The following is a 13,234-nucleotide window of genomic DNA, read 5'->3' on the forward strand; positions in this document are numbered from 1 at the left end:
ATACGTCCGTAAAACTCGCTAGTGTGACGGCGGCCTTAATCTGTTTAGAAGTTTTTCCTTGCTCTTGTTACCATTCGTATTATCCATCTCTGATTTATCATCAATTTTCCTCCTGTGGCCACATCCAGGGAGGTTGACTACAGTTCCATGGATCTTACATTTCTGAATAATATGTGCAACTGTAGTCACAGTCTAATCTCCGGAGACAACCCTTTCCTTCACTTCCTCTGGTCCATGTTGAGTGTGATACACACCTGTCACCAAACAGCACAATGAGTATCTGTAGCCCTATATACAGGCCCTCTCACTGATTCCAAGATTGTAGACACCTGTTAGTGGACACACCTTGATTTAACATGTCCCTTTTGTTACATTATTTTTAGGGGTACCATCAGGCCTGTTCATGCCTATTTCATGAGTTTCATTTTTATTTATTTTTTTAATTTGTGGAAGCATGGTTGAAAAGCAATGACTCATTTTTTCATTTTAATAGATTTTTTTTATTTATTATTACATTTGTCAGATTCGAGTTATTTCTGTGACCATTGTGGGTATTTCTGTCATTAAATGAGGGTTACCAACAATTTTGACCACGTGTGTATATCTGTGCAGGGTATGGGACCTACACACAGCACAGTGCTATATATCTGTGCAGGGTATGGGATCTACACGCAGCACAGTACTATATATCTGCGCATGGGATGGGACCTACACATAGCACAGTACTGTATATATATTATATATATATATATATATATATATATATTTATATTGTGTTGCAGTGACCAATGTTACAGCCAGGGGGCGCTGCGTGTGCACTTCAAGATGCACTTGGAGGCATAGTTGTGATGAGATAAAGTTCGGCAGAATTGTAGATGGCCGGTATGTGTGTCGCAGAGGAGGATACTCTGCGCTGTCAGTCTAAAGTTATGTTGTGGTCTGGGACCTGTAGTCCCACATATACATGTGTAAGTTCAAATGGGAGATTGGCAGGGCTAGTCATGAGAGATGGGAGGGTCAGACTAGCCACACACACACACACACACCCACACTCCCACCCAGGGGAGTGGTTACAGGTATGTAATGTGACCAGGGTGTGGGTCACATGGTTCCTGTGTTTGGATCTGAATGGTGCATGTGAGGTTCCTGTGCAAGGTCCAGGACGGTCGGTGTTGGAGGCTTCTGGGAGTGGAGTCATCCTGGAAGCACCTGGAGACAGTAGACCTGGACGGTCGGTGTTGGAGGCTCCTGGGAGTGGAGTCAACCTGGAAGCACCTGGAGACCGTAGACCTGGACGGTCTGTGTTGAGGACCTGGGACTGACATGAAGTCAGTGTGAGGAGTGGAACTCCTGAGAGGTAACCCCGGACAAGGGGATTGTAATATACAGCAGAGAAGCCTATCTGCTACATGTACTGTCTGATGTCCTCTAATGTTTCGTGGCTGTATTGCAATGGACTGTACATCATATGGTTTATGCAGTTTAATAAACCAGACTCATGTGAGGTACCGTGCCTGAGTGCTTGAATCTTGTGCCAAACGAGTGTCCTACAAGAGACGTAGTGGGTGAAACGCTACAATATATATATAAAACATTTTTTTCAGTTTCACACCTTTTTGTTAAGTATATACAGTGCAGACCAAGAGTTTGGACACATCTCATTTAAAGATTTTTCTGTATTTTCATGACTGACAATTGTAAATTCACACTGAAGGTATCAAAACTATGAATTAACACATGTGGAATTATATACTTAACAAAAAAGTGTGAAACAACTGAAATTATGCTTTATATTCTAGGTTCTTCAAAGTAGCCACCTTTTGCTTTGATTACTGATTTGCACTCTTGACATTCTCTTAATGAGCTTCAAGAGGTAGTCACTGGAATGGTCTTCCAACAATCTTGAAGGAGTTCCCAGAGATGCTTAGCACTTGTTGGCCCTTTTGCCTTCACTCTGAAGTCCAGCTCACCCCAAACCATCTCGATTGGGTTCAGATCTGGCGTAGCACCCCATCACTCTCCTTCGTCAAAAAGCCCTTACACAGCCTGGAGGTGTGTTTGGGGTGATTGTCCTGTTGAAAAATAAATGATGGTCCAACTAAACGCAAACCGGATGCAATAGCATGCTGCTGCAAGATGGTGTGGCAGCCATGCTGGTCCAGTACGCCTTCAATTTTGAATAAATCCCCAACAGTATCACCAGCAAAGCACCCCCACACCATCACACCTCCTCCTCCATGCTTCACGGTGGGAACCAGGCATGTAGAGTCCATCCGTTCACCTTTTCTGCGTCACACAAAGACACGGTGGTTGGAACCAAAGATCACAAATTTGGACTACTCAGACCAAAGCACAGATTTCCACTGGTCTAATGTCCATTCCTTGTGTTCTTTAGCCCAAACAAGTCTCTTCTGCTTGGTGCCTATCCTTAGCAGTGGTTTCCTAGCAGCTATTTTACCATGAAGGCCTGCTGCACAAAGTCTCCTCTTAACAGTTGTTGTAGAGATGTGTCTGCTGCTAGAACTCTGTGCGGCATTGACCTGGTCTCTAACCTGAGCTGCTGTTAACCTGCGATTTCTGAGGCTGGTGCCACTGTACTTGGGGACACTTTCAAAGTTTTCCCAATTTTTCAGACTGACTGACCTTCATTTCTTAAAGTAATGATGACCACTCGTTTTTCATTACTTGGCTGCTTTTTTCTTGCCATAATACAAATTCTAACAGTCTATTCAGTAGGACTACCAGCTGTGTATCCACCAGACTTCTGCACAACACAACTGATGGTTCCAAACCCATTTATAAGGCAAGAAATCACACTTATTAAACCTGACAGGGCACACCTGTGAAGTGAAAACCATTCCCGGTGACTACCTCTTGAAGCTCAGCAAGAGAATGCCAAGAGTGTGAAAAGCAATCATCAAAGCAAAAGGTGGCTACTTTGAAGAACCTAGAATATACCGTATATACTCGAGTATAAAACGATATTTTCAGCCCATTTATTTGGGCTGAAAGTCCCCCTCTCGGCTTATACTCGAGTTATACCCAGGAATTGGCAAGGGAGGGGGAGCGGGAGCTGTCTAATTATACTCACCTGCTCCTGGCACGGTCCCTGTACGTCCCTGCTTCTTCCAGCGCTGCAGCTTCTTCCTGTACTGAGCGGTAACATGGTACCGCTCATTACAGTAATGAATATGCGGCTCCACCTCCCATAGGGGTGGGACCGCATATTCATTACTGTAATGAGCGGTAACTGTAACCACTCAATACAGGAAGAAGATGCAGCGCCGGGAGAAGCAGGGACTGCACTGCGCTAGGAGCAATGAGTATAACGTGGAGGGGAGCGCTGCGCGATATTCACCTGTCCTCGTACCGGTGCGGCTCCGTCTTCAGCGTCCTCTGGCTGTGACGCTCAGGTCAGAGGGTGCGGTGACGTAGTCAGTGCGCGCCCTCTGCCTGAACGCCAGTGCTGAAGACGGAGCTGCACCAGAACGAGGAGCAGGTGACTATTGAGCGACGGAGAGGTGAGTATGTGATTTTTTTTTTATTGCAGTCACAGCAAATGGGGCAAGTGACTGTATGGAGCATCTTATGAGGTCATAACGTTTGTGCAGCACTATATGGGGCAAGTGACTGTATGGAGCATCTTATGGGGCCATAACGTTTGTGCAGCATTATATGGGGCAAGTGACCGTATCGAGCATCTTATGGGGCCATAACGTTTGTGCAGCATTATATGGGGCAAATGACTGTATCGAGCATATTATGGGGCCATAACGTTTGTGCAGCACTATATAGGGCAAATATCTCTATGGAGCATCTTATGGGGCCCTTATTACCCTTTATGCAGGATTATATGGGGCACATTTTAATATGGAGCATCTAATGGGGGCCTATCAAACTTCATGGAGCATTATATGGGGCTCCTGATTCAATATGGATATTCAAAAACACTTAACCTACTGATGTCTCAATTAATTTTACTTTTGAAATTTACCGGTAGCTGCTGCATTTTCCACCCTAGGCTTATACTCGAGTCATTAAGTTTTCCCAGTTTTTTGTGGCAAAATTGGGGGGTCGGCTTATATTCGAGTATGTACGGTAAAACATATTTTCAGTTGTTTCACACTTTTTTGTTAAGTATATAATTCCACATGTGTTAATTCATAGTTTTGATTCCTTCAGTGTGAATTTACAATTTTCATAGTCATGAAAATATAGAAAAATCTTTGAATCAGAAGGCGTGTCCAAACTTTTGGTCTGTACTGTATCTGCATAGGGTATGTGACCTACATACAGCACAGTACTATATAGCTGCACAGGATATGAGTCCTACACAAAAGCACAGTACTCCCTCCTCTCCATGCCAGCTAAATGCTGCAATCAGCGTATTTAGGGGGTTTAAGTGTCGGGAGCGATGTGGGGGCACCCTGCACCAAGTGCCGGGTGTCAGCTGTCAGAATCAGCTGACACCTGGTGGAGATCACGTGTGCACAGCCTATGTGCACTCTAAATCGCCAAGACGTATTCATATGTTCAAGGTCAGCAAGTACCAGCCAACCTGGACAAATGGATACGTCAAAGATCATAAAGGAGTAAAAAAAATTATTATTATTATTTTACATAAACACATGTCGTTGGGGCCAAAATCATTTTGGCAATTGGGTTTCATTATAAAGTTTGCATTATGTAGATTTTAATGACTATTCTGTAGTCTGTGACCATAAATCAGCTGAAAAGGGCTCAGAAAATAAAAGATTAACCCCTTAACCCCCAAGGATGGTTTGCACGTTAATGACCGGGCCAATTTTTACAATTATGACCACTGTCCCTTTATGAGGTTATAACTCTAAAACGCTTCAACGGATCTCGGTCATTCGGACAAAGTATTCTTGTGACATACTGTACATCATGATTTTGGTAAAATTTCTTTGATATTACCTGCGTTTATTTGTGGGAAAAAAAGGAAATTTGGCAAAAATTTTGAAAATTTCGCAATTTTCCAACTTTTAATTTTTATGCAATTAAATCACAGAGATATGTCACAAAAAATACTTAAGTAACATTTCCCACATGTCTACCGTACATCCGCACAATTTTGGAAGCAAAATTTTTTTTTGTTAGGGAGTTGTAAGGGTTAAAAGTTGACCAGCAATTTCTCATTTTTACAACACCATTTTTTTCTTTAGGGGCCACATCTTATTTGAAGTCATTTTGAGAGGTCTATATGATAGAAAATAAAGTGTGACCCCATTCTAAAAACTGCACCCCTCAAGGTGCTCAAAACCACATTCAAGAAGTTTATTAACCCTTCAGGTGTTTCACATGAATTTTTGGAATGTTTAAATAAAAAAGAACATTTAACTTTTTTTTCACAAAAAATTTACTTCAGCTCCAATTTGTTTTATTTTACCAAGGGTAACAGGAGAAAATGGACTCCAAAAGTTGTTGTACAATTCGTCCTGAGTACGCCGATACCCCATATGTGAGGGTAAACCACTGTTTGGGCGCATGGCTGAGCTCGAAAGCGAAGGAGCGCCATTTGAATTTTCAATGCAAAATTGCCTAGAATTGAGATGGGAAGCCATGTTGTAGAGACCCCCTAAGGCTAGGGTCACATTGCGTTAGTGCAATCCGTTTAGCGCTAGCGGATTGCGCTAACGCAATGTTTTCTATGGGGCTGCGGTCGGGGTCGCGGTAACGTCCCCGCTCTCGCAGATCCCCGATCTGCGAGAGCGGGGAACGGACCGCGGGCGCGCCTCGGACGCTGCAAGCAGCGTCCGCGGCGCGCCAGGAATCACCGGCGCGTCGCTAGCGCGTGCCGAACATGGCACGCGCTAGTGAAGCGCGTTCCCATTGCCTTCAATGGGCGCGTTAACGGACGCGTTGCACGGCGTTAATTTCGCCGTGCAACGCTGTCCGTTTAACGCGATCCCATAACGCAATGGGAACCCAGCCTAAGGAACTTATCTAGATGTGTGGTGAGCACTTTGACCCATTAAGTGATTCACAGAAGTTTAACCCCTTAGTGACAGAGCCAATTTGGTACTTAATGACCGAGCCAATTTTTGCAATTCTGACCACTGTCACTTTGAGGTTATAACTCTGGAACGCTTCAACGGATCCCGCTGATTCTGAGATTGTTTTTTCGTGACATATTGTACTTCATGTTAGTGGTAACATTTCTTCGATATTACTTGCGATTATTTATGAAAAAAACGGAAATATGGCGAAAAATTTTAAAATTTTGCAATTTTCAAACTTTGTATTTTTATGCCCTTAAATCAGAGAGATATGTCACAAAAAATAGTTAATAAATAACATTTCCCACATGTCTACTTTACATCAGCACAATTTTGGAAACAACATTTTTTTTTGTTAGGGAGTTAAAAGTTGACCAGCAATTTCTCAATTTTACAACACTTTTTTTTTTAGGGACCACATCACATTTGAAGTCATTTTGAGGGGTCTATATGATAGAAAATAACGAAGTGTGACACCATTCTAAAAACTACACCCCTCAAGGTTCTCAAAACCACATTCAAGAAGTTTATTAACCCTTTACGTGCTTCACAGGAACTGAAATAATGTGGAAGGAAAAAATGAACATTTAACTTTTTTTTGCAAACATTTTAATTCAGAACCATTTTTTTTTATTTTCACAAGTGTAAAAACAGAAATGTAACCATAAATTTTATTATGCAATTTCTCCTGAATATGCCAATACCCCATATGTGGGGGTAAAGCACTGTTTGGGCGCACCGCAGAACTTGGAAGTGAAGGAGCGCCGTTTGACTTTTTTAATGCAGAATTGGCTGGAATTGAGATCGGACGCCATGTCACGTTTAGAGAGCCCCTGATGTGCCTAAACAGTGGAAACCCCCCACAAGTGACCCCATTTTGGAAACTAGACCCCTTAAGGAACTTATCTAGATATGTGGTGAGCACTTTGAGCCCCCATGTGATTCACAGAAGTTTATAACGTTGAGCCGTGAAAATAAAAAAATCGAATTTTTTCTACAAAAATGATCTTTTTGCCCGCAAATTTTTATTTTCACAAGGGTAACAGGAGAAATTAGACCACAAAAGTTGTAGTGCAATTTCTCCGGAGTACGTCGATACCCAATATGTGGGGGTTAACCACTGTTTGGGCGCACCGCAGAGCTTGGAAGAGAAGGAGTGACGTTTTACTTTTTCAATGTAGAATTGTCTGGAATTGAGATTGGACGCCATGTCGCGTTTGGAGAGCACCTGATGTGCCTAAACAGTGGAAAACCCCCACAAGTGACCGCATTTTGGAAACTAGACCCCCCATGGAACTTATCTAGATGTGTGGTGAGAACTTTGAATGCCCAAGTGCTTCACAGAAGTTTAGAATGCAGGGTCGTGAAAATAAAAAAAAAAATTTTCTCCACAAAAAAGATTTTTTAGCCCCCAAGTTTTTATTTTCACAAGGGTAACAAGAGAAATCGGACCCCAAAAGTTGTTGTCCAATTTGTCCTGAGTATGCTGGTACCCCATATGTGGGGGTAAACCACTGTTTGGGCGCACGTCAGAGCTCGGAAGGAAGGAGCGTCGTTTTGGAATGCAGACTTAGATAGAATGGTCTGTGGGCGTTATGTTGCGTTTGCAGAGCCCCTGATGCACCTAAACAGTAGAAACCCTCCACAAGTGACCCCATTTTGGAAACTAGACCCTCCAAGGAACTTATCTAGATGTGTGGTGAGAACTTTGAATGCCCAAGTGCTTCACAGAAGTTTAGAAAGCAGAGTCGTGAAAATAAAAAATATTTTTTTTTTCACAAAAAAGATATTGTAGCCCCCAAGTTTTTATTTTCACAAGGGTAACAGGAGAAATTGGACCGCAATAGTTGTTGTCCAATTTATCCCGAGTACACTGATGTGCGATATGTGGGGGTAAACCACTGTTTGGGCGCACGGCAGAGCTCAGAAGGAAGGGAGCACCATTTGACTTTTTGAGCGCAAAATTGGCTGTCGTGTTTGGAGACCCCCTGATGTACCTAAACAGTGGAAACCCCCCAATTCTACCTCCAACACTAACCCCAACACACCCCTAACCCTAATCCCAACCCGATCCATAATCCTAATCACGAACCTTAACGATAATCACAACCCTTACCCCAAAACAACCCTAATGTCAACCCTAACCATAACCCTAATCAAAACCCTAAATCCAACACACCCCTAATCCTAATCTCAACCCTAACCTCAAACCTAACCCTAATCCCAATACACCCCTAATCACAACCCTAACCTTAACCCTAATCCCAAACCTAACCCTAATCCCAAACCTAACCCTAATACCAACTCTAATCTAAACCCTAACCCCAAATCTAACCCTAACTTTAGCCCCAACCCTAGCCCTAACTTTAGCCCCAACCCTAACCCTAGCCCTAAGGCTACTTTCACACTTGCGTCGTTTGGCATCCGTCGCAATCCGTCGTTTTGGACAAAAAACGGATCCTCCAAATGTGCCTGCAGGATGCGTTTTTTGCCCATAGACTTGTATTGCTGACGGATCGTGACGGATGGCCACACGTCGCGTCCGTCGTGCACTGGATCAGTTGTGTTTTGGCGGACGGTCAGCACAAAAAAACGTTCAATGTAACGCTTTTTTGTACGTCGCGTCCGCAATTTCTGACCGCGCATGCGTGGCCGTAACTCCGCCCCCTCCTCCCCAGGACATAGATTGGTCAGCGGATGCGTTGAAAAACTACATCCGCTGCCCACGTTGTGCACAATTTTCACAACGTGCGTCGGTATGTCGGACCGACGCATTGCGACGGCCCCGTACCGACGTAAGTGTGAAAGAACCCTAACCCCGAATTTAGCCCCAACCTTAAATTTAGCCCTAACCCTTGCCCTAACCCTAGCCCTAATTTTAGCCCCAACTGCTCTTCTCCTGTCGGCCGGCAGATGGCGATAGATGGCGGGCGCATTGCGCATGTGCCCGCCATTCTTTTCCCCGGCAGCTAGGAGGAGCAGCAGGAGGATACAGGGACACCGGTAAGTATAATAGGGTCCCCGAATCCCCCTATTTCTCTGTCCTCTGATGTGCGATCACATCAGAGAACAGAGAATTACACTTTGATTTTTTGATTTTTTTTTTTCGCAAGACAGGGGTCGGTAAAACCAACCCCGATCATGTTCTTTGGGGTCTCGGCTACCCCCGGCAGCCGAGACCCCAAAGATTCTACCGGTGCCAGCCGGCGGGCGAACTGCGCATGCGCCCGCCATTTTGACGATGGCGGCGCCCACCGGGAGCCACGAGGAGCACCGGGGGAGATAGGCGAGTATCGGGGAGCTATCTGGGACGCCTTTTCTCTGTCCTCCGATGTGCAATCACATCGGAGGACAGAGAAATTAAAAAGAGATCGCGTTTGTTTTTTTGCGATCGCCGGTAAACGGTTAATTACCGGCGATCGCAAATGCGGGGTCGGTAAAAAAAAACCCAAATCATGTTCTCTGGGGTCTCGGCTACCCCCGGCAGCCGAGACCCCAGAGAAAATCCGACTCTGGGGGGCGCTATTTACTTTTTCCACAGCGCCGTTAATTAACGGCGCTGTGGTTTAAGTACCCTTAGCGGCCGCCGTTAAAAGACGTATTGGCGGTCGCTAAGGGGTTAAAATACAGAGACCTAAAAAATTCATATTTTTTCACAAAAATTATCTTTTCGCCCACAATTTTTTATTTTCCCAAGGGTAAGAGAAGAAATTTGACTCAAAATGCTGTTGTACAATTTGTCCTGAGTACGCTGATACCCCATATGTGGGGGTAAACCACTGTTTGGGCGCATGGGAGAGCTCGGAAGGGAAGGAGCGCCATTTGGAATGCAGACTTAGATTAAATGGTCTGCAGGCGTCACATTGTGCTTGCAGAGCCCCTAATGTACGTAAACAGTAGAAACCCCCCCACAAGTGACCCCATATTGGAAATTAGACCCCCCAAGGAACTTATCTAGATGTGTTGTGAGAACATTGAACCCCCAAGTATTTCACTACAGTTTATAACGCAGAACTGTGAAAATAAAAAAATCTTTTTTATTCCACAAAAATTATGTTTTAGCCCCCAGTTTTGTATTTTCCCAAGGGTAACAGGAGAAATTGGACCCTAAACGTTGTTGTCCAATGTGTCCAGAGTATGCTGATACCCCATATGTTGGGGTAAACCCCTGTGTGAGCTCGGAAGGGAAGGAGCACTGTTTTACTTTTTCTACGCAGAATTGGCTGGAATTGAGATCGGACACCATGTCACGTTTGGAGAGCCCCTGATGGACCTAAACAGTGGAAAGCCCCCAATTATAACTGAAACCCTAATCCAAACACACCCCTAACCCTAATCCCAACGGTAACCCTAACCGCATCCCTAACCCTGACACACAGCCAACCCTATTCCCAACCATTAATGTAATCCAAACCCTAACCGTAACTTTAGCCCCAACCCTAACTTTAGCCCCAACCATAACCCTAACCATAGCCATAACCCTAGCCCTAACCCTAACGGGAAAATGGAAATAAATATATTTAATTTTTTCCTAACTAAGGGGGTGATAAAGGGGGGGTTTAATTTACTATTTATAGCGGGTTATCTGGCGGATTTTTATGATTGGCAGCCGTCACACAGTAAAAGACGCTTTTTATTGCAAAAAATATTTTTTGCGTTACCATATTTTGAGAGCTATAATTTTTCCATATTTTGGTCCACTGAGTCATGTGACGTCTTGTTTTTTGCGTGACAAGTTGACGTTTTTATTGGTAACATTTTTGGGCACATGACATTTTTTGATCACTTTTTATTCCGATTTTTGTGAAGCAGAATGAGCAAAAACCAGCTATTCATGAATTTCTTTTTTTCCGTGTTTGGTAAAATGGATAAAGCAGTTTTATTCTTCGGGTCAGTACGATTACAGCGATACCTCATTTATATCATTTTTTTATGTTTTGGCGCTTTTATACAATAAAAACTATTTTATAGCAAAAATTATTATTTTTGTTTCACTTTATTCTGAGGACTATAACTTTTTTATTTTTTCGCTGATGATGCTGTATGGTGGCTCGTTTTTTTTGGGACAAGATGATGTTTTCAGCGGTACCATGGTTATTTATATCCGTCTTTTTAATCGCGTGGTATTCCACTTTTTGTTCGGCGGTATGATAATGAAGCGTTTTTTGCCTTTTTTTACGTTGTTCACTGAAGGGGTTAACTAGTGGGTCAGTTTTATAGGTTGAGTCGTTACGGACGCGGCGATGCTAAATATGTGTACTTTTATTGTTTTTTTAATTAGATAAAGAAATGTATTTATGGGAACAATTTTTTTTTTTTTTTTTTTTTTTACACATCTGAATATTTTTTTTTTTTTACACTATAACATTGCCCCGGGGGGGGCATCATGTTATAGTGTAAGATTGCTGATCTGACACTTTGCTGTGCACTGTGTCAGATCAGCGATCTGATGTGCACTTCTGGAGGCTTCCCGGCCCCTGCTCTGAGCCACCTCCCTGCAGGACCCGGATACAGCCCCACGGCCATTTTGGATCCGGGCCTGCAGGGAGGAGGAGGTAAGAGACCCTCGGAGCAACACGATCACATCTCAGGGTCTCAGGGAAGAATGCAGGGAGCATGTTTGCTCCTGGCACATAGTGCTGGATGTCAGCTGCGATAGTCAGCCGACACCCAGCCACCCTGTGAGCGCGGCTGATCGCTATGACGTACTATCCCGTCGGTGGGCATACGGGTCCACCCCACCTAGACGGGATAGTACGTCTAATGTCAGAAAGGGGTTAAAGACTAAGGCTATGTGCACACGTTGCAGATTAGGCTTAGGAATTTCTGGTGTGGATTCTGCGTCTCCTGGCAGAAAATGCACCTGCGGTTCCGCAGCGTTTTTGCTTCGGTTTTCTTGCGGATTTGCTGCAGTTTTTACCCCTGCGGTTTTCTATAGTGGAATGGGTACAAAAACGCTGCAGATTCACAAAAAAGTAGTGACATGCTACTTCTTTTAAACCGCAGCGTTTCCGCAGCGGATTTTCCGCAAAGTGTGCACAACATTTTTTTTTTTTTCTCATTGATTTACATTGTACTGTAAATCAATTGCAGATCTGCAGCGTTTCAGCACCTCAAAAAACGCTGCGGATCCGCAGAGAATCCGCAACGTGTGCACATACCCTTAAGCTATGTGCACACGTTGCAGATTTGTCTGCGGATTTTTCTGCACTAAATCCGCAAGTCTTGGGCAGAAAACGCAGGCGCGGTTTTTCTGCGGTTTTTGATGCGGTTTTGTAAGCGTTTTTGAAAGCTAAATAAAGATATATTATTGAACAACAACAAAAAAGATTTGTGATGTCATTTCTTGTCCAACCTCCTCTTTTACATTTGTCCAACCCACACTCCATTACACACATAGATAGACAGACAGATAGACAGATACATAGATAGACAGAAGGACTGAGATAGATGTAGATAGATATATGGATAGTTAGGCTACTTTCACACACCAGGTTTTTGCAGTCAGGCACAATCCAGCGAGTTTTGAAAAAAACGGATCTGGTTTTTTTTTCGCCGGACTTATTTTTTTTCTCAGAGTTGTATTAGCGACCGGATTGCGCCAGATGGCCACATGTTTCATCCGTTTTTTGCCGGATCCGTAAAAAAAACCTGTTTCTGCCGGACGGAGATAACATACAGAGGAAAGTTTTTTCTGTCCGGTGAAAAAAAGCACAGCGACGAATCCGGCAAAAAATGTATGAAACAGATGTGAAATGATTAATCAGACCTCCGAATCCGGTTTTTCATTATTTTTTTCCATTGAAATCATGCACATTTTCCGTTCTCTCTCTAAAAAAAAAAAAAAATAATCAGTTACATCGGTTTTCACTATTTGCAGCAGATCCGTTTTTCCACAAATTCACCGGATCCTGCCTGACGTAAACAAACTGATGTGTGAAAGTAGCCTAACTATCCATATATCTACCTACATCTATCCATCAGGCAGGATCCAGCGAATTTTTGAAAAAACGGATCCGTTGGAAATAGTGAAAAACTGATGCAACTGATCCATTTTTTTTTTCTTTTACAGAGAGAATGAAAGATGTGCATGATTTCAATGGAAAAAATTCATTAAAAAAAACGGATTCGCAGGCCGGATTCTTCATTTTACATCTCAGTTTTTTTCTCACATTTTTCACCGGATCCATCGCTGTGCGTTTTTTCGCTGGACA

General features: G+C 43.4%; 1 protein-coding gene across 1 annotated transcript in view; it reads right to left on the reverse strand.

Annotated features, from left to right (window-relative positions):
• Positions 1-13,234, reverse strand: part of MFSD6 (major facilitator superfamily domain containing 6) — a 423,265-nt gene that overhangs the window by 238,757 nt on the left and 171,274 nt on the right. The window lies entirely within an intron of this gene.

Source organism: Ranitomeya imitator, chromosome 7, assembly GCF_032444005.1.
Source record: "Ranitomeya imitator isolate aRanImi1 chromosome 7, aRanImi1.pri, whole genome shotgun sequence".
Taxonomy (NCBI): Eukaryota; Metazoa; Chordata; class Amphibia; order Anura; family Dendrobatidae; genus Ranitomeya; species Ranitomeya imitator.